Source organism: Entelurus aequoreus, linkage group LG04, assembly GCF_033978785.1.
Source record: "Entelurus aequoreus isolate RoL-2023_Sb linkage group LG04, RoL_Eaeq_v1.1, whole genome shotgun sequence".
Lineage (NCBI taxonomy): Eukaryota > Metazoa > Chordata > Actinopteri > Syngnathiformes > Syngnathidae > Entelurus > Entelurus aequoreus.
This window is the reverse complement of record NC_084734.1, coordinates 42,018,843-42,042,041: the sequence shown is the minus strand read 5'-3', so window position 1 is coordinate 42,042,041 and position 23,199 is coordinate 42,018,843. Positions and strand designations below refer to the sequence as shown.

General features: G+C 41.2%; 1 protein-coding gene across 1 annotated transcript in view; it reads left to right on the top strand.

Moving 5' to 3' along the window:
• The first annotated feature begins 2,564 nt into the window (after nucleotides 1-2,564).
• LOC133647850 (hormonally up-regulated neu tumor-associated kinase homolog) overlaps nucleotides 2,565-23,199 on the top strand; it is a 70,700-nt gene continuing 50,065 nt past the window's right edge. The window contains exons 1-2 of the mRNA XM_062043568.1: nucleotides 2,565-2,611; nucleotides 14,019-14,152. The gene's annotated coding sequence lies outside the window, so the exon portion shown is untranslated. The remainder of the gene's footprint in view (nucleotides 2,612-14,018; nucleotides 14,153-23,199) is intronic.

Sequence of the window (23,199 nt, the reverse complement as noted above, 5' to 3'; positions counted from 1 at the left end):
AAAATGTTTTGGGCATTGTTTTATCCAAACGCACACATTTGTCCAAATGTGGCCAAATAGACACATTGTGGGTTTCCTGGACATCGTCTTCATCACTAAAATAAAAAGCTAGGAGAAAGAATCTCTCTGCCATCTTCCACTAGGTTTTATTATTTAAAACATTTTTAAATTGCCTGCTTGAATATTTCCCTTTTCTCTTCTCCGACTCCCTCGTTGTCATGTGGGATGTGTTTGTTGTGATTTCCCTTCCTGGTTTGATGAACCGCCCTATCTTGCCTCTGATTGGCCTGTACATAATGTTTTGTCCTAATCTTAAAGGCCTACTGAAACGGGGATAGCAGATCCATTCTATGTGTCATACTTGATCATTTCGCGATATTGCCATATTTTTGGTGAAAGGATTTAGTAGAGAACATCGACGATAAAATTCGCAACTTTTGGTCGCTGATAAAAAAAAAGCCTTGCCTGTACCGGAAGTAGCGTGATGTCACAGGTTGAAAGGCTCCTCACATTTCCCCATTGTTTACACCAGCAGCGAGAGAGATTCGGACCGAGAAAGAGACGATTACCCCATTAATTTGAGCGAGGATGAAAGATTTGTGGATGAGGAACGTGAGAGTGAAGGACTAGAGTGCAGTGCAGGACGTATCTTTTTTCGCTCTGACCATAACTTAGGTACAAGGGTTCATTGGATTCCACACTTTCTCCTTTTTCTATTGTGGATCACAGATTTGTATTTTAAACCACCTCGGATACTATATCCTCTTGAAAATGAGAGTCGAGAACGCGAAATGGACATTCACAGTGACTTTTATCTCCACGACAATACATCGGCGAAACACTTTAGCTACGGAGCTAACGTGATAGCATCGGGCTTAACTGCAGATAGAAACAAAAGAAATAAGCCCCTGACTGGAAGGATAGACAGAAAATCAACAATACTATTAAATCCTGGACCTGTAACTACACGGTTAATGCTTTCCAGCCTGGCAAAACTTAAGAATTCTGTTGCTAATGACGCCATTGAAGCTAACTTAGCTACGGGACCTCACAGAGCTATGCTAAAAACATTAGCTATCCACCTACGCCAGCCCTCATCTGCTCATCAACACCCGTGCTCACCTGCGTTCCAGCGATCGACGGCACGACGAAGGACTTCACCCGATCATCGATGCGGTCGGCGGTTAGCGTGGGATAGCGCGTCTGCTATCCAAATCAAAGTCCTCCTGGTTGTGTTGTTGCAGCCAGCCGCTAATACACCGATCCCACCTACAGCTTTCTTCTTTGCATTCTCCATTGTTCATTAAACAAATTGCAACCAATCATTGTGGATTTGTTTCCATTTTTGTTGTCCCCTGCCTAAAGAGTTGCACGAGTCCATTTGTCTTTCTTTTCTCTTACTCTTCTCCCTCTCTCTTCTTTTGTAGCTAGTACATTTGTAGCAAAGCTACCCGCTACATGTGTCTAAAGATAGCTAAGCTACAGAAAACGCTACTCGTTCAAAAAGTAGCGACGCTACTGCCAAGCTACCTAGCTTCGCTACATGTAGCAAGCTACTGCCCAACACTAGAAGCAGTAAATACACATACTTACAGTCTGTAGATGCCACGATGACTTGCCTGCTGATGGCATCATATAGAGTCAAATATAAAAAGTTTCCTCTTCACTTTCCTTCAGATGCAGATCACGATGTGGAACAATCATAAAAAAAAATTGGCGCTGCTGGAGAGAATGACAACATAGAGACAATGTTGCTCAGTTGGTAGAGTGTTCGTGCCAGCAACTTGAGGGTTCCTGCTTCATGTGTGTATGTGTCCGTGTAGGCACGGACTCACCAAGCCGAGGGACAGTGATGAAGGAATATGTCACGAGTGTATCGCGTCCCTTTTTCAGCTTCTCCGTTACTACCGACAATTTTGTCATCATCACCCTTGCTCTCTGGTGTGTGGCCGAAACCTGACACTTTGCGCTCCCTTCAACCAAACTGTAGTTGTTACACCCCTGTAGAGGGGGGAATATTGAACAGAAACACGGACACGATGTTCACTCATTCAAGTCCAGTCTGTAATGGCCATTTTCCAAAAACATACACTTTTAAACAATACTTTTTAAACATTGCACCTTTTTAAACATTACTCTTTTTTAAGCATTACATTTCTCTATTCAAAACATGAAAGAAGTAGAAAAATAAAGCATTGTGCTGGAACTTTAATCTGTAAATATATATAATATTTTTATCAATCGCTAATCAGATCAGAACTGACACTCCTTTAGTGTAAACACAAATCGAAATGCATAATCATCATCACCAAATATAACTGGTAAAGCATTGACTTTTAACTTTTCATTTTCCTCTACAAAATAACAACAGCAGAGCAAAATCTTTCATCTCAAAATCTACTCTCATGAAAACGACTACACAACATGAAAAAAATACATCTCTGCATCAAACTAATCTCAACACACACGCGCACATGCACGCACACACACACAGTCACACGCGCACACGCACGCACACACGCAGTCACACGCACGCACGCACGCACACACGCACGCAGTCACACGCAGTCACACGCGGTCATCCACACGCAGGCAGCTTTAAAGCATGTAGGTAAGTACCTTACATACAGAGAGCAAAAATACATTGCAAAGTGTTGAATAACCACATTTCTTTACCTGTAGAGGGGGGAATATTGAACAGAAACACGGACACGATGTTCACTCATTCAAGTCCAGTCTGTAATGGCTGAATGAAAGAACGTGTCTCCCCAGGCAAAAGTAGTTGAAACCCGAACAGTGACTAAAACAACAATTAAGCATTTTTAAAACGCAGGTACTAAAGAAAAACAACATAAAACCAGGAAGTATTTTCCAAACAAACATTAGCATGTTTTTAACACAGATTACTATTTTTTTCATTTGTCTTTTTAGATTCTTCTGCACCAGGCAACAGTAATAGATGGCAGATCACCTTATCACAGCTTTGTTTGTCTTCATACCCTTTTTTAAACTTTGTAAAGTAATTAGTTATGATGTTATTTCTCCCTTTTTTGTCTTACTTTTACCAGATACTATAATGAATTAAAGCTTTGTTTTTCTTCCTTCCTGTTTACTGTCTGCATGTTCACATTTACAGCAATTTTATAACTACTACACACTCCCCCTCAATATAGATGTCGTCCTCGACATTCATCGAGTAAGGCAGTCACATAGTATACAATTCAGATTCTCAACAGTTCGTGCATAGACAATCGGCCCACCCAAAGTCCTTGCGCTTAACCGGTAACGTCTATTCTAAATCGCAGCTGTTTCAACAGTCCAGGACTAGTGTGCGTGTGTATTAACACTGCTTTCGCAAAAGTCCACGAGTGTAGCAGGATTTGTGTGTTTGTGTGCACTCTGCTTTCGCAAAAGTCCATGAGTGTAGTGGGATGTGTGTATGTTTGTGAGCACTCTGTTTTCGCAACAGTCCATGAGTGTAGTGGGATGTGTGTATGTTTGTGAGCACTCCGCTTTCGCAAAAGTCCATGTGAGTGTGAATGTGCGTGTCAAAGAGTCCATGAATGTATGTGTATGTATATGGGTGTTATGTGTTCAATTTCACAAGAGTCCATGGGAGTGGTTACCCGTACAGAAGCACAGGTTGGTAGGTAGGGGCCTGAACATAATCTGGCCACCAGGTCCCTGGTTGATAGGCTCCGTAATGTTGCATTGGGTACATGGATCTGGCTGGGACATCCATATTGTAGCAGGCTGGATTACCAAACTCATCATAGGTGAATAACTTTGGTGGTCGTCGTTCCCTCCTTGACCGCTCTTGTGCTTGTCTGTTGTCACTGTGGCTTTCATGTGCAGGGAGTGACAGAGGTGGCAGCACAGGGTCATTTCCAAGAATTCCAAGTCCCTCAGATGCCTCATCGCTATCCATCAAATCAATCCTGCTGTGATCCTCCTCCGGCTGTAGTAGTCTTTCCTGTTCCTCTCCTTGTTTGTCATGTGTTCTTGTAGGTTCAGTGCCTGCCAACTGGCCAGTATGCTCCTCTTCATTACATGCTTGCGGCTGTGCATCTTGAGGAGGCTGTGGAGGTAGGTAATAAAACCAGTCATCCTCTGAGTCCTCATCACTGTCATCCTCTTGCTGAGTATTGATCGTCCCCTCATTTGTCTGTTTTTTTCTCTGCGGTCTGGCAACTTTTAGGGGAACTTCCAAGGGCAGGTGATCGCACGGGAGCAAGAGATTGCGGTGTAATATCCTGTTATCTCTCCCTTTTCCTTGTTCCGGTACAACTTCGTAAACTGGAGCATCCTTATTCAACCTACGAACAACCTTGTGGATAATTTCCTCCCAATGGCTGCGTAGCTTGCCAGTTCCTCCTCTTGGGGTCAAGTTCCTGAACAGAACACGGTCTCCTGGTTCCAACTCTGAGCTCCTCACTTTGCGATCATGGTTTCTTTTTCCTCTTTCAGCTGACTTTCTTGCAGTGTTCTTTGTAATTTCGTAGGCTTCCTGCATCCCTTTTCGCCACTTCCGCATGTACTCTCTGTGGTCAGGTGTACCTGTTGCTGGTGTCAGGCGGAAGAGTATGTCGACAGGTAGTCTTGGCGTCCTCCCAAAAAGAAGATAAAAGGGAGAAAAGCCAGTGACTTCACATCTTGTACTATTATATGCAAAAACCAACTTATTCAATGAGTCTTTCCAGCTTGATTTCTCTTTTTCTGTCAGTGTTCTCAGCATCTGTATGAGTGTACGATTAAAACGTTCGACTTGTCCATTTCCTTCAGGGTGGTAGGGCGTTGTTCGCGAACCTAACACTCCAGAGGTCTTTTTCAGCTGTGCTATGAGCTGGTTTTGAAATTCACCACCTTGATCATGATGGATACGTTGAGGGAATCCAAATTTCAGTGCATAATCATTGAAAAGTTTATCTGCCACTGTTTTTGCTGACTTGTTGGTTGTAGCGTACGCTTGGACAAATCTTGAGAAATGGTCAATAATTACCAAAATGTACTCATACCCGCCTGCACTCTGGTCAACATGTAGAAAATCAATGGAGACTAACTCAAAGGGCTGAGTTGTGACAATGTTGGTTATGGGTGCCTTAATCTCTCGGCTGGGCTTCTTGTTTTTCAAACATGAACAGCTTCGAGCCACATAGTGTTGAATGTCCTGTTGCATATAGGGCCAAAAGAAGCATTCTCTTACCAGCGAGGTGGTTCGGTCAATCCCTTGGTGCCCCATATCATCATGCAGCTCCTTCAGAACAGTTGCTTTGTACTTTTCTGGCAAAACGAGCTGTGTTCGTGTAGCTGTTTTTCGACGCAGGATGCCGTCATCATCCAAGATAAGTTTTTCCCATTCACTCATCAGTCTTTTACTCTGCACACTGAATGATTTTAACTGTTTGTTTTCAGGTCTCTTATTTAACTGACGACACTCCATCACTGGGCCGATATTTTTATCTTCCTTCTGAGCATGACAAATCTTCGCTAGCGAGAGAGGCTGATGTTCTGGCTTGTTGATGTCTTTACACTGAGCAGACAGAGCCATGGACCACACTGTGTTAGGATTTGGGTCCTCAATTGACTGTACGACTGCTTGTACCGAACGAGATGACATTTCCTCAGTACAATCTTTAAACATTGTCTCAATATCTAATGGCATCCTCGAGAGTGTGTCGGCATCAACGTTTTCTTTTCCTGGCCGGTATCGAATGGTGAGGTGAAAATCCGCTAATTCAGCAACCCACCTGCATCCAGTTGCATTTAGTTTAGCTGTAGACAAGACATATGTGAGCGGATTATTGTCCGTGTACACAGTGCATGACGAACTGATCAAATAGTCCCTGAATTTTTCACACACGGCCCACTTAAGGGCGAGGAATGAAAATGGTAGTTCTTCTCGGATGTGGTGAGGGCTCTGGACGCATATGCTATTACACACAGTTTTTCTTCCTGTTCCTGATACAAAACTGCACCCAGGCCCAGGTTGGAAGCGTCTGTGTGTAAAACAAAAGGTTTGTTAAAGTCAGGAAAGGCAAGGATTGGTGGTTCAACTAAGTGGTCCCACAGTTCCTCAAGTAAGTGTTGATGTTTTTCTGTCCATACAATGGGCTGGTTGGATGGCGCGCCATTGTGTTTTCTTTTAAGCTGTCTTGTTCTTTTAGCACGTTCATCAGTCTTTTGTACATCAGCAGGGGTTCTCATGAGGTCGTAGAGAGGGGCAGCGATTTGAGAAAAATCCCGAATATACTGACGGTAATAACTCAGGAGACCCATGATAGCTCTTAATTCTCCCACATTGGTTAGTGGCTTGTTTTTTAGGGCTCTGACAGCTATGGTGTCAGCAGGGTCCATTTTGCTACCCTCTGCTGAAATGACCCGCCCAAGATAGCGAACCTCTCGTCGAAACATCTCACATTTGGACGGCTTCAACTTTATACCGTTCTCTCTCAGGCGCCTCAGCACAGTTCTGACATTTTCAACATGGCTTTCAAATGACTGACTGAACACAAGGACATCGTCAAGATATGGTACACAAATGTCATCTCGAACCCCCTCAAGACATTCTTCCATGCACTTCTGGAAGGCAGCCGGTGCATTCATTAGGCCAAAAGGGATTCGAATCCATTCATATAAACCCCAGGGGGTCACAAAAGCAGTGAGGGGGCGACTCTATTCTGGCATGAACCAACGGTGGTAGGCTTTCCCCTGGTCTAAAAGTGAAAACCAGGAGTTGCCACCCAGGCCATCCATGATGTCCTGCACCCTGGGAATGGGCTGACGGTCTGGTACAGTCTTACGATTTAACTCACGGAAGTCTATACACAGTCGTAAGCTCCCATCCTTTTTTCGGACACACACAACTGGGGACGTGTAGGGGGAGTTTGATTTGCGCACCCAACCTTGTGTGATGAGATCATGTAGGTAGCTTTTCATTTCCTGATACAGTGGTTTTGGTACAGAGAGGTAGGTCTTGGCCACTGGCTCTGTGTCTTTCAGTGAGATGGTGAGCTGCAGATTCTCAATACAGCCAATGTCATCATCAGAGTTTGAGAAGGAGCCTGACTCTTCTTTTAACATTTGTTTCACTATTTCTTTTTCAGGTGAGCTGAGATGATCCAAGTTGACTGGGGGATCCCATTCACCACCAGAACCTTCTTCATTCCTTACTCATTTGTATACTCTAGCCTTTAAATAGACTCCCTTTTTAGACCAGTTGGTCTGTCGTTTCTTTTCTTTTCTTTTCTACTCTGCTCCGGGGTGGACCGCTAGCCTGTTCATCGGATGGGGACATCTCTACGCTGCTGACCCGTCTCCGCTCGGGATGGTTCCTGCTGGCCCCACCATGGACTGGACTTTTGCTGATGTGTTGGACTTTCACAATATTATGTCAGACCCACTCGACATCCATTGCTTTCGGTCTCCCCTAGAGGGGGGGGGGGGGGGGGGGGGGGTTACCCACATATGCGGTCCTCTCCAAGGTTTCTCATAGTCATTCACATTGACGTCCCACTGGGGTGAGTTTTCCTTGCCCGTATGTGGGCTCTGTACCGAGGATGTCGTTGTGGCTTATACAGCCCTTTGAGACACTTGTGATTTAGGGCTATATTAATAAACATTGATTGAGTGATTGATTGACTCCCACATTACTCACTGTTACTGGAGGGGTGGTGCAGGGCCGTTCAAAGACTGTCGCTGGATAAACTGCTTGAACTTGCTGTACCGTCCCAATAACAGCTCTGCCAGTGAGCACGATGTCATGATCTGTTGAGTTTTGCACGTCGACAAATATGAATGGTTTTGCAGCCTTCCTCAACATCACAACAGTGTCAGTAAACTCAAGGCCCTCTGGCCATTGTGGATTAACACTAGGCTCAAAGATCAGCGTTGTCTCCTTTTGTAAAGGTGCAGTCAAAACTCGACACTGTACTTTTACAGAGGTGTGTCTGGGGATGTGCACTCGCTCTCTGGTCGTCTTAACTACATACTCCTGAGGTTGCTGCTCAGCAGTAATTTGCTCTAAAAAAAACTTCAGCCTGATCCATCCCAAAGCCAGGAAAAGCTGCTTGGACAGTTTTGATTAGCTGCGGTTTATTGGTGGCATTATCGTGCTGCAGTTCAGTAGCAACTATCAGTCCAATCACATTTGAGCCAATGATAGGTTGAGAAAGACTGTTACCTTTAATGATCAGGGTGGGAACAATGACCTCTGCTGTAGGGACTCCTTCTGAAGCTAATTTAAATGTCACCTCTATCCATCCTGTGTATGGCATGTCTCCCCCATTAGCTGCAATGAGGTTTAAAGTTTCATCAGCTTCAAGAAGTTCAGAAATGTCCCTTAATGGTACATGTGGTAAGTGGTCTGTTTTCCATTGTTCACTCACTACAGTCACTTGTGAGCCAGAGTCCCACAGAGCTCTAACCTGCTGACCTTGAATATGGCAGTCAATTAAATATCTCCTTCCAACTAGTGGAGCGACTTTGACCTGTTTTCTCTTTTGTGGTGTAGTTCGGACTGTATTGCATGAGGTTGTTGTACATTCATTCTAGTGGACTTCCCTATGTTCATGTTGACATGTTTTTGAACAGTATAACACATCTTTACATGTTGCACATTGTCTCAGCCTCACATTTCTTCCATGTACACCACACCTTGCACAAACTTGGGGCACGATTGATGAGACGGTCACTCCCTGCCCCGCTGGGGTGACCCTTGCCCGTTTAAACCACTCCCTCTGAATGGACCTGATCTTCCCATTCTGCAACCAGCTGCGAAGTGTTCACTACTGCCACACTTGAAGCAGTGAATGCAGTCTTCAGTGTTTGTCTGCTGGCAAGCATAACATCTTGCTCTACGGCGTGGTGCAGGTGTGGGCGGAGCATATTGATTGCCAAACCTTTGGTTGAGTTGAGGATAGCAGTGCTGTGCTGCGGGGGCAGGAGTGGCCCAGTGTCTCTGTGGTGGGTGATAGTGAACTGGTGCTGACTGATGTGGAGGGCAATCTGGTGCAGCTGATGGATCTGGGTGCTGTCTGGGGAAGTAAGAGGGCTGCTGCATAGACTCTTTAATGGAAGCCACTTCAGCTTTAAGATCTTTTAAGAGGAACATGTTAGCTTTCATCTCCTGCAGTTCTGTGAGAATATCAGTTTGATTCTTATTGTGACTTGACTGGCTTGTTTTCTCCTTCTTTTCAGCTGGAGTGTGGTCAGACTGAGCAGAGTGAACAGCTACAGGTCGCTGTGGTGTTGTCATTTTTTTCTTGTCTTGCCTCTCACTTTCATAGGCACATGCAGTATTCAGTTTCTCAAACAGGAGTTCATCAGGAACACGAGCTTGCTCTAGATATGGCTGGAGATCCCGTTTGATATCATCATTCTGCAAGCCAGTCATAACTGAGTGAAGGAACATGTTCTGCACTAGCACTGGGTCGTACCTTAAGCCTGACTCCGCCTCCTGTGAGGCAAACAGAATCTTCTGTCTTATATCGAGAGCACGGATGAGGAAGTTTTGAGAAGTCTCTTTTGTGCCTTGGACTTCAGATGACAGCTGCTTATATAATTCTGTGGCACTCTTTTCTTGGTAATGACAGCGGAGTATTCTTCTCAAAGTCGGTAACGTGAGGTCACTTTTCCCCTCTAAGTAGCTGCGTAACTGCATTCCTGGAACAATGGCTCTTATGACAGCATCAAAAATTTCAGTCTCTGGGAAACCTTTGAGGAGGCCACGCTCAATCTGTCGGGCTAAACTGGAAAATGTGAGGCGGTCTTTTTGTCCTGGTTCTCCAATTTGTCCAGCTATTTTAAATTCTTTGTGCCAGGAGATAGTGGTTTGACCTGGAACTGGTCCTTTTGGCTCTTCCTTTGGTGCTACCTTATTACAGATCTTATCTACTTCGTCTTTGAAGGAGAGGAGCTCTGCCATTCCCATATCCTCGAGTTGCTCTAACTCCTCTCTCTGCAGGTGGTTACTTATCATTGTAATTAACGATTCTCTATTTTTTCCTTCCACATGTTTAAGAGCAACTCCAGCAATAGCAAGAGAGACACACAGTTCTTTTAGATTGTCTGCTGACAGTTTACATAAAAGTCCAATTAGTTCCAACTGCAATGTCTCTATCTCAGTTGACTCCATTATTGCTGTGGCAACGACTCAGTGTACTGTTGCAGTGGTAGTTTGTGTGCTAAACCTTGGCAATGGCGCTCCTGGTGCTTTAAGTTCACCTCAGATTGCTTGTGCTGTGTTGTAGACACTCCAACCGTCACCGTTTCAGTCACTGGATGCTGCCTCCCTGGGTAAGTTGAACGGGACTGAATGAGAGCTGGGGACGTCTGTCGCTGGCAGAAGTCGAACCTCGTCTCACCCGATCCCAGCGGTGCCTCCAAAATGTTACACCCCTGTAGAGGGGGGAATATTGAACAGAAACACGGACACGATGTTCACTCATTCAAGTCCAGTCTGTAATGGCTGAATGAAAGAACGTGTCTCCCCAGGCAAAAGTAGTTGAAACCCGATCAGTGACTAAACAACAATTAAGCATTTTTAAAACGCAGGTACTAAAGAAAAACAACATAAAACCAGGAAGTATTTTCCAAACAAACAGAATGTTTTTAACACAGATTACTATTTTTTTCATTTGTCTTTTTAGACTCTTCTGCACCAGGCAACAGTAATAGATGGCAGATCACCTTATCACAGCTTTGTTTGTCTTCATACCCTTTTTTAAACTTTGTAAAGTAATTAGTTATGATGTTATTTCTCCCTTTTTTTTCTTACTTTTACCGGATACTATAATGAATTAAAGCTTTGTTTTTCTTCCTTCCTGTTTACTGTCTGCGTGTTCACATTTACAGCAATTTTATAACTACTACATAGTAACGTGCCACTTCACATTCTCAGTAACGGCATTGGCGTTGCAACAATGGGAACAGTAATTATTAGATTACTCGTTACTGGAAAAATAACGCCGTTAGTAACGCTGTTATTACCAACACTCTTTACTAGGGTTGTGAGAGATAAACCATTGCAACCGGATATCCAATTTGACAAGCAAGCAATTCGACTGCATTGGTAGATGCCACTACAATCGATAAAAATCAGCTTTATATTTTCAAGTTAATGGAGTGAAGCATAATTGTATTGTGCGAGACTAGCAACCGATTTTTAACTATGGGTATACAGTTCACTCTGCTATTTTGGGGGTTACGTTCTGACACCAACTGTGCATTGCAAAACGGTTTGTACTAATGAATCATGTTCGGTACTATACCGCCTCTAAAAAGTCTACTGTAATGATACAAAGTACAGGAGTGTATCTAGTCGATACTACTATGATTACATCAATATTTTTTAGCATCACAAAATCTTTTTTTTTTTTTTTTTTTTTTAATTTTATGTTTAGAAACTCAGGAAATGTGTCCTTGGACACATGCAGACTTAATTTGAATATGACCAATGTATGATCCTGTAACGACTTGGTATCGGATTGATACCCATATTTGTGGTATCATCCAAAACTAATATAAAGCATCAAACAACAGAAAAATAAGTGATTATTACATTTTAACAGAAGTGTAGATAGAACATGTTGAAATTGAAAATAACCAGATATTAACAGTAAATTAATAATTGGATTAATAATAAATTTTTACAGCTTGTTGACAAAATAATAGGATGGAAAATCTCTCTCTAGGTCGTCCTCAGACGAGCCTTCCATCGTTGCTTCCAGTCATCCCGATTCTCCATACATTTGGCCAGTTCCTTGGTACTCTGAGCTCCTGCATCCTTCTTGAGTATGTACACGTATGTTAGTGTGGGACTTCCTCTTGACCGATGCCCATGTGTTGGTTCCCACAGCACCAATTTGCTGGCTGGCAGCTCCTGATGCCTTTGGCAGTGTCCTGCTAGTCTCATTCTCCTTACAGAAATCTTCTCGCTCACCCTTGGTATTCCCTTGTAGAGGATTCTGTTGGTTACGTGCGCACTCTTGTTGATGTTATGCACTGCACGCAGCATCCTGGTGTAGCAACCATCCAGAGACCTCTCCAGGGTTGGCTTCAGGGTCCAGCATTCGCTGCCATAGAGGAGAACAGACTCAACTGTCGCGTAGAAGAAGCTGAGTTTGATTTGGCGGGGGAGGTTGGAGTTCCATACACTGCTCATGCCGTTCAGGGCCCTCCATGCAAGTGCCTTCCTCACTTTTAAATCTTTCTCAGTTGAGTTGACCCATCCGCCCAGATGACACAATGACACAATATAAAGTTAAAGTTAAAGTACCAATGATTGTCACACACACTAGGTGTGGCAAAATTATTTTCTGCATTTGACCCATCACCCTTGATCACCCCCTGGGAGGTGAGGGGAGCAGTGGGCAGCAGCGGTGGCCGATATGATACTGCATACGTCAGCAGACTAATTAGGAGCCTTTGTTTGCTTACTTACTAATAAAAGAAAAGTTGTCTTGTATGTTTACTATTTTATTTAAGGACAAACTTGCAATAAGAAACATATATTCAATGTACCATAAGATTTTTTGTTAAAATAAAGCCAATATTGCCATTTTTTGTGGTCCCCTTCATTGAGAAAAGTATTGAAAAGTACCGGAAAGTATCGAAATACATTTTGGTACCGGTACCAAAATATTGGTATCGTGGTTTCATCTCTAAATATCACCTTTTGTCACCATTCACCTGTTCTAGCTTTTTAGAAAAAAAATCTGTTTGTTTTTATAAAATTCATTTTAATTACTTTTAGTTTTTATGATTATTTTTTTTGAAATATGAAACTCATACTGACTGGTATACACAAGCTATGGAAATGATATCAGTAGAAAAAACTGCATTTAGTTTAGTTAATAATTAGTCATATATTGGAATATGGGAGCCATTATTTAAATTAGTTTTAACTATTAAATGAACCTAAAATATGACTTATTTTATCCTTGTGGAAAATATTGGACACAATGTGTTGTCAAGCTTATGAGATGTGATGCAAGTGTATGCCACTGTGACACTTGTTCATTTTTTAAATGTTTTTATTTTTTATAAATGGCTGTGATGATAATGTCAATGAGGGATTTGTAATCACTGTTATGTTGGAATTCTTATTGGTACTGTTGTTGATATTATTAATTTTTATTTGAGTACTTTTGGATTGTTTTGTGTCATGTTTGTGTCCTCTCAATTGCTCTGTTGATTGCTACTCTGAATGTTGCTGGGCCGGTTTTGGTTTTGGAATTGGAATTGTATTATTATGGTATTATTGTGTATTATTTTGTTGGATTGAATAATAAAAAAATAAAATAATAAAAATAAAATATTAAATAATTTTTTAAAGTCAGTAGTGTAAATAAATAATTATGTTGTAAATGTTTTGTTAACTATTGCTCATTTTACTATTACTATTGCTTTTTACCATTCTGTAATTACTTGGTTCTGGCTTCCAGTTGCAAAGGCCTCACTGTTGGCTGGTAGAGCGCCACCTGTTGCTTTGGTCTGCTCTTAACAGCTTGCATATGTGTTTTTATTTGAACCTTTTTTTAAGTGTGTAAAAAAAATCTCACTCCTGCAATTGGAAGAAAAACGCTTGCAATCGTAAAAATAGCCGTGTACATGAGGACGTAGCTTTTCGTAACACATACACACACACACACACACGCACACACACACACACACAAACATAGGCCCGTCTTTGTCGAGTGGGGTGCACACAAGCACAGTTGTGCGCTACTTTAACGACCTTATTTTGCCAGCCAACGAGGTGTGCTATTAACAACATAACACATGCTTAATGAACACACACACTCACACACGCACGCACGCACACGCACAGCCAGTTAACACAGAGGCAGTCAAACACACACACAGTAATGAAGGAGAACACACTTCACTAGAAGCATACACCCCTCCATAGCCCACGGTGGCGTTCACACGCTTTTTATTCCACATGTCACAACAAAGGTGTCACAGTGAGCGAGGTGTGTGAATATAATCCGCTCTAATTCCATTTCCTGTCTGTGCAGGAGGAAGAGCGCCATCCCGGGGAACATCTGGTTTACGTTCCACGAAGCAGCAAGCTAAGTTACGTTACACAATACTTGCCAACTTGAGATGCAAAGTCACTCTTCCTCTTCAGGTCCTCTGTGCCACTAAAAGGGTGAGGCCAATAACAGTGAGGATATTGGAGCCAAATAGACGCCATTATTGTTTATTTGCCAGGTACCTGTTTGTTTTTGTATTTCATAACAATAAGAGTTGTTAAATTGAGATCTGACTTTGCTACGCACGGCATTGTGTAGGAAGAATATCCTGTCAAATAAATCGTATTGTTTGGTTGGTATACTGTAGACCAGTACAGTAAACACCCAAAGTTGGTGTCTTATCTTTAAAACTACTGTTTAGACATTCAACCCCCTTTTACACAGGGCCTATTTGGACAGTTAAAATGAACAGGTTTCTGCTTAAAGGCCTACTAAAACCCACTACTACCGACCACGCAGTCTGATAGTTTATATATCAATGATGAAATCTTAACATTGCAACACATGCCAATACGGCCGGGTTAACTTATAAAGTGCAATTTTAAATTTCCCGCCACACTTCCGGTTGAAAGCGTCTAGATATGATGACGTATGCGCGTGACGTAAACGGTTGATAGAAGTATTGGTACCCCATTGAATACAATACAAAAAAGCTCTGTTTTCATTTCAAAATTCCACAGTATTCTGGACATCTGTGTTGGTGAATCTTTGGCAATTTGTTTAATGAACAATTGAGACTGCAAAGAAGAAAGTTGTAGGTGTGATCGGTGTATTAGCGGCGGACTACAGCAACACAACCAGGAGGACAGAGATGGATAGCAGACGCGCTAGCTGCCGAACTCACCTTAACTTCCTCTGTCTCGCCGACCGCATCTGTGATCGGGTGAAGTCCTTCGTCGCACCGTCGATCGCTGGAACGCAGGTTAGCACGGGTGTTGATGAGCAGATGAGGGCTGGCTGGCGTAGGTGGATAGCTAATGTTTTTAGCATAGCTCTGTGAGGTCCGGTTGCTAAGTTAGCTTCAATGGCGTCGTTAGCAACAGCATTGTTAACCTTCGCCAGGCTGGAAAGCATTAACCGTGTATTTACATGTCCATGGTTTAATAGTATTGTTGATCTTCTGTCTACCCTTTCAGTCAGGGATTTATTTATTTTGTTTCTATATACAGTTAAGCACGATGCTATCATGTTAGCTCCGTAGCTAAAGTGTTTCGTCGATGTATTGTCGTGGAGATAAAAGTCACTGTGAATGTCCATTTCCGTTCTCGACTCTCATTTTCAAGAGGATATAGTATCGGAGGTGGTTTAAAATACAAATCCGTGATCCACAATAGAAAAAGGAGAGAGTGTGGAATCCAATGAGCCAGCTTGTACCTAAGTTACGGTCAGAGCGAAAAAAGATATGTCTTGCACTGCATTCTAGTCCTTCACTCTAACGTTCCTCATCCACAAATCTTTCATCCTCGCTCAAATTAATGGGGTAATCGTCGCTTTCTCGGTCCGAATCGCTCTAGCTGCATTGAAAACAATAGGAAAATGTGAGGAGCCTTTCAACTGACTACGTCACGCTACTTGGCGAAGTTGGTAGAGTGGCTGTGCCAGCAATCCGAGTGTTGCTGGTTACTGGGGTTCAATTCCCACCTTCTACCTTCCTAGTCACGTCCGTTGTGTCCTTGGGCAAGACACTTCACCCTTTGCCTCTGATGGGTGCTGGTTAGCGCCTTGCATGGCAGCTCCCGCCATCAGTGTGTGAATGTGTGTGTGAATGGGTATATGTGGAAATACTGTCAAAGCGCTTTGAGTACCTTGAAGGTAGAAAAGCGCTATACAAGTACAACCCATTTATCATTTATTTATCATTTACTTCCGGTAGGGGCAAGGCTTTTTTTTATCAGATACCAAAAGTTGCGATCTTTGTCGTCGTTGTTCTCTACTAAATCCTTTCAGCAAAAATATGGCAATATCGCGAAATGATCAAGTATGACACACACAATGGATCTGCTATCCCCGTTTAAATAAAAACATTTCATTTCAGTAGGCCTTTAACAAAGTTGTCATTTTTCTAGAAATCATTGTTAGGGTTGGCATTGCCGACAAGCAATAACAACAACAAAAAAATACTTGTATGGAATTGGACCACAACAAACAACATATCACTGAGCAGCTACATTAAAAAATCGATATTGAAGTGAATTATATAGCGCTTTTCTCCAGTGACTCAAAGCGCTTTACATAGTGAAACCCAATATCTAAGTTACATTTTAAACCATTGTGGGCGGCACTGGGAGCAGGTGGGTAAAGTGTTTTGCCCAAGGACACAACGACAGTGACTAGGATTGCGGAAGCGGGGATCGAACCTGGAACCCTCAAGTTGCTGGCACGGCCACTCTACCAACCGAGCTATACTGTGATCTTGCTCATAACCATCAAAGCTTTGTTGTTGTTTTCTAAAATTGTGACTAATTTTGATTCGTTAAGAAAATCAACCCCCTGATTTGATCTTTGAGCGTGCTACACAAGTCACTCTGTTTTAAAATCAGTAGATTTCTTGCTCAACACTGTGAAAAAATACTATAGAAAAAAATGATCAATGTTTGACAAAACAAATGACAAATGATTCAACATTTGAACACTGCTGTGTTGAATATGGGTCAGAATGCTTTACCTTTAAAACCAATACACTGACTTTGGGTGGGAAACAAGCATGACATTGCGGCTTTAGCAAGCTTTACCGCTCTAATAAAAGTGGAACAATTGGGATTTTTTTTGTTGCACTATCTCACACACAAATAACACACACACACACAAAATGGTGTTGCTAAAATGCAGCACACATGAAGGCTAACGACTTACTGAGAAAAAGCTTACGGGGTATCTCGTCAAGGAACAGGTTGTAATTCATAACATATTCAGGCTGTGTGTTTGTGCATGTGTGTGCGTGTAGCAGGCATGAGAAGACACACACTCACACACACACACACACACACACACACACACACACACACACGCACGAACCCACACACACACACACACACACACACACACACACACACACACACACACACACACACACATTGTTCCAGTATGTTTCCTCCCCATAAAAAGCAACACTTAACACCTCATTGGTGAGCACTTCTGACAACATACAGCTTAGTTAAAGACAAGAAAAGAAGGAAGATAGGGTGTGGCGGGGGCGAGGGGGCGAGTATTTATAGAGAGTATGGACAACTAGACAACAGGCGTCATGTTGGGTACCCAGGAAGTGTACGACTGTGCTAGGAAGCGTGCAATTTCAGTCGTTTTCACGTTAGTTTTCCTGACAAAACAAACCAAAATAATAAGTTAATAAGTCGTGATCATAAACTTACAATTAAACATGCTTTTGTTTCGTCAAAGTACGAGTGCAGCTGGGATAGGCAGCAGCACACCCCACGACCCCGAGAGGGACAAGCGGTAGAAAATGGATGGATGGATCATTTTGAGGCAATTTTGCAGCTGTATTTGATGCACTTTGCTGTATACATTCACCCGGGTGCAATGTACATTAGACAATACAGAATGCCAAAAAAAAAACGTATTACCCTCATTTTGCCAAAATCGTCTTTTGGGCGAAAAATTCCACAGATATTAGATTGTTGCCATGTACAATACACACTTAATTGACTGTTGTTTGCTTCTATGTTTGAAATTATGAAAATCACTAAACATATCAATTTAAAAAAAAACAGAAAAAGGTTATCTCAACTGTCAACTTGAAAATGTATTTATTTATTTGGGATTTAAAATTAATCTAAATACTAAAACATGTAAATTTGATAATTATATTAATTAGATATTAGTTTGGATTATTCAGTTCAGTTCAGTTCAGTTCAGTTTCAGTTTATTTCAAACATGCATACGATACAATGTAATGCATCAAACAATTCCAGTTGTTTCATTACTGCACGTCTAAAAAGGAGTAGGAAGAACACCTAGCGTCTAACAATCTCGTTAAAACCCTTTCAGTCCGGTTTCAGTGCAAATCACTCTACGGAGACAGCCTTCGCAAAAATTACTCATGATCTATTGCTAACTATGGATGCTGATGCGTCATCCATGTTGCTGCTTCTTGATTTTAGTGCTGCTTTTGATACTGCCGATCATAATATTTGGGGGTCCCCACGTCTGCGGTCCCCTCCAAGGTTTCTCACTGTATCCCATTGGGTTGAGTTTTTTCTTGCCCTGATGTGGGATCTGAGCCGAGCATGTCGTTGTGGCTTGTGCAGCCCTTTGAGACACTTGTGATTAAGGACTATATAAATAAACGTTGATTGATTGATTGAAATCGAATCGAATCACATTGAATTGTTCTGTTTTATAAATGAATCGAATAAAGAGATTTACATCTCTACTCTCCAGCCTTCCCGGCGAACCTTCTCCTCCCATACTTTTGTCATTTCTGTATTTCGGGGAAAGTGATGCTTTCCACAGTTTTTGCGAGTGAAGCAGCCCCATGCTGCACAACAGGGCATGTTTACACAATAAAAATAGATGAGGAAGTGCAGTGCACCCATAGCGCCAGCTCTGGCCAGCTCAAAGTTGATACTCAACATGGCGCAATGAGAGCTTTTTGACCGATCATTTAGGAAATGGTCTGAAACCAAATTGTCCATGCTCTCTCTAGACATGACTCTGGGGGGTGCACGGAAGCCTGCCAGTTAAGGTGGGAATATCCAGGGAGTTATTTTTAACGACTTTTGCCCATTCAACCACAAATGAGGTGAGCGGAGGAAGAAGGAGGGAGCATTTGGCGTTGGCTTTAAGAATATTTTTAGAAGCGGCATTAATGGTCCCTTCCTAAAACGCCGCCATTAAGAAACGGCCGACGTGTTGTAGAGTGCGGGCGATTATGTTCAAATGCACACACAAGCCAAAGCAATGAAGCGTGCGGAACCCGTTGGCGTGTCAATGGCACCATTCCTCTCGGCCTGAACAATCGGCGACTCTTCTGGAGGCAGCGCAAAGCTCACAAGGTGGACTTTCACGCTGTGGATCAGAACACCATCACGCCCCAAACGAATGGCATGAGCCGCCACATGGCTGCTGGCACTAGAACACTCAGCTTGAATCCTGGAAAAATTCTACTTCTGCTTCACAACCTCCAGTTTTAGCTCTTATTCGTAATTAAACATTGGATGGAAGGTTCATATTTTTGAGGGCATGAATCAGCTCAGTGTTTCCCATTCATTCATTTACTCGTGGCAGCCCGCCACAGGTATATTTAGGGCCGTCAGAGGTAAAAAACAAATTAGGGATTTCTTTATTTTTTGTTTGAGCAACATACTTTCGTAGCTAAGCAACAGGCGCGCACATGAACGCACATACACGTAAACCTGATCACAATGGCAGCCACTTCCTCCAACAACCTATAGAGCAGGGGTCACCAACGCGGTGCCCGCGGGCACCAGGTCACCCGTAAGGACCAGATGAGTCGCCCGCGGGCCTGTTCTAAAAAAAAAATATATATGTATGTATATATTTTTTTATTTTATTTTTTTTAAAATTAAATCTACATAGAAAAAACACAATATACACTTTCAATCAGTACATCAACCCAAACAACCTCCCCCATGCACACTCATCCACACCCACTCACACAAAAGGGGTTATTTCTTTCTGCTACCAATATTCTGGTTCCCACAACATAGACAACACATCTGCAAGGGACACAGTCCCTGAAGCACACATGATTGTATAGGCTGCTGGTCCACTAACATTTTCATTAATTACTATTTTTTATGTAATTATTTTTATATTGTTTTACTTTCTTTTTCATCCAAGAAAATGTTTTTTATTTATTTATCTTATTTTATTTTATTTTTTTAAAAAGGGCCTTATCTTCAACAGACCAGGTTGTCAATGAAATTAGATTCGTTTAAAGGGTTTTTTAAACCAGGCCCAGTCCAGATAATGTCCAAGTCGGACTCAGCAACACACACCTTCATTCATGTACATAGAAAAAAATTAGGGAACACAACAGATTGCATATAATTCATAAACAAAATTACATTTTCAAAATAAGCATTTATGTACAGTCCAGATTATGTCCAGGTCACTCAAATTAGGGAACACAACAACAGATATCATATAATCTATAAACATAATTATACTTTCAAAATAAGCCTTTGAGGACTTCTCATCTTTTTTTTAATGTTTTTTGGCATCATTATCGTTTTCAACCATGTAACTTTCTAAAGTTAGAAAATACTGAATAAATGTTTTAAAGAAAGTAATACTAAGTGAATATCTGTTTTTGGCCTTAAAAATAAACATTTTACTGAGTACTATAATTAAATTGACTAAATCATGATTGTCAATGAACTCTCCTAAAATAACAGAAACCACATTAAGCTTCATAAACAAACCAATCCTTAAACACATTTTTTCAACTTCCACCCAAAACAAAGACACAATATGACAATACCAAAACAAATGCAGGGTGGATTCAGGCTCCTGACAACAAAATCGGCAATCATCTGACTCCGTCATACTCCATAATTTTAACATTTTCCCTGTGGGTAAGAAGTTATAAATAATTTTAATTTGAAAATAACGATTTTGCACATCGGTAGTGGTTTTATAGATTAGTTTGAATATGGCATCCCATGGCAACGGGCAGTCAAAAAAGTCCTCCCATTTTCCATTTGTGTTGTATGAGGCAGCCTTCAAAGATTTCTTTATTAAATAAAAATTATATATTTTTCTATTTATTTTAGTTCCTTTTTGCCAACTACAATTTCTTATTAGAGGTTTACAAACTAATAATTTAGCAGTTCCATAATTAATTATTTGTTTCCATCTTTTCCCAATTACTCCAGTTAGTTGATAAAATGAAAAGTTGAGCAAGCATCACCATACATAGCTCTAAATTCATCATACTTCATAATTTTAATATTCTCATTGATAATATCATTGACAAAAATGATTCTTCTTTCAAACATATTTTTCCAAAAGAAAGGCTTTCCATCTATTACAATATTAGAGTTCATCCATATTAACTGCTGCAAAATATCGTCTCTTTTTTCTGGCACATAAAATTGAAAACACCACTATGAGTGGATTGTTTCCTTTATGAACCCCGCCATGTTTCCCAGCAGACTCTCTGGGAGGGGATCACTTGTAAAAAAGGATACAATTTCTTTTGATACAGTACATGTTTTTTGTCCAACAGGACATTTGTGTACCACTCAATGTTTAAATACATCTTTGGAACAATTGATGCTTTTAAAGACAGACACATAGCTTCAAGGTTGAGAAGTTTCAGGCCCCCATATTCATACTCTTTGTACAAAACCTTTCTTTTAATCTTTTCTGGTTTGCCGTTCCAGACAAAATCGAAGACCCTCCGCTCATAAATCTTAAAAAAGTTTTGTGATGGAGCTGGTAATGACAAAAACAAATAAATAAATTGAGGAATAATTAACGAGTTGGCAATAGACATTTTACCATACAAGGTTAGGATTTCCCTTTCCATAATTGCATAATTTTGTCCAGCTTTCTTAGTCGATTATCATAATTTACTGAGCCTAGATCTTCCAGATTTTCTGGGACAACAACACCAAGTATGTTAACTGGTCCATCTGTCCACAAAACAGGCACTTTGCATTCCATTCGAAAGGACGTTCCCTTTAGATTTCCGATCCTTAACATTTTACATTTATCATAATTAAGCTTAAGGCCAGATTGCTGTGAAAATATGTCCAAAAGATTAAGAAGGTTCCGCAAACAATGAGGAAAAATCTTATCTTTGTGAATCAGCCTTTTCTGACATGAACTTCATCAAGAACAAACACAGAACACGCCTCACTGATGCACATCTGCAAGACTCACTCAGAGTTGCAGTGTCAAGTTACACACCAGAGTACAACACACTAGTTAACAGCATGCAATGCCAGGCTTCCCACTAACTGACAAAGAAACAGATAACAGATTTGGTGTCCAGTTCAAAGTGTGACATGATTTAAAAATTTGAGAGTTTACTTTTGTATTTTACATGAGTTATTATTTGTACAAACATGGTGCAAAGTAATTCATGATTTGTTAAAAAAATGTTAGTGGCTAGCTAGTTAAAATGGGATATTGTGATTTCACAAGACTGTCTTAGAAGTGATCATTTGAAAATGTTCAATTTGAAAAATGTGCACTTAGAGAAAATATAAAAATAAAGTGTTGCATATTGATATTTATCTGTTTCTATATATATTTATTGTGAGAAATCATTAAGATGATCAGTGTTTCCACAAAGATAAATATCATTAATTATTAATAATAACAGAGTTAAAGGTAAATTGAGAAAATTGGCTACTTCTGGCCATTTATTTAAGTGTGTATCTAACTGGTAGCCCTTCGCATTAATCAGTACCCAAGAAGTAGCCCTTGGTTTCAAAAAGGTTGGTGACCCCTGCTATAGAGTTTACCTTTAACCAAAATCCTCACATGAACACAGTTAAGTCAAAATGTGTCTTTTATTTTGTCTTTTTTGCAACAAGTAGAAGAATATTCCCAAGAAGTCACTAACGCACATTCTAAGCAATTTGATTTAAAATACTGCCGTACAGTTCTATTTAGACCACAGATTGAACCTGGTCAGAGTATTTATTGTAACATTATTTCCTATGGGGAAACGTGTGAAATGCAAGGCAATCACAAGAGGTCTACCGTAATCAGAATCAGAATCAGAAATACTTTATTAATCCCAGAGGGGAAATTGATGATTTTCAGAACAATCCCATTCAAGAGCAGACAAACATTACAGGGAGACAGAACAGGATCGCTGACGGGTCTGCCAACTTCCGGCACCCCTTACAAAAAAGGTGAGAAACATGTAAACGCTTGAGGGGGGGGTGAGAAAAAAAAAAGTTCAGTCTAAGCCTGGGCCAAGGGAAAAAAACTTCATAGCCATACCACACATAGGCATGTGTGTAAGAGGGAAACATCAAACATCAAAGAACACAAAGGGCATTAAAGACATTAAAAGAGCAGAGCTGATGCAACCAGCCATTTCAACATACAGCTACAAAAGTAAAAACAACAACAAAAAAATAAAACATATACACTGTGGTGGCCTCTGCGGTGTTCCACGTCGTCTGCTGGGGTGGGGGGAGCTTGGCCAGAGACAGGATCA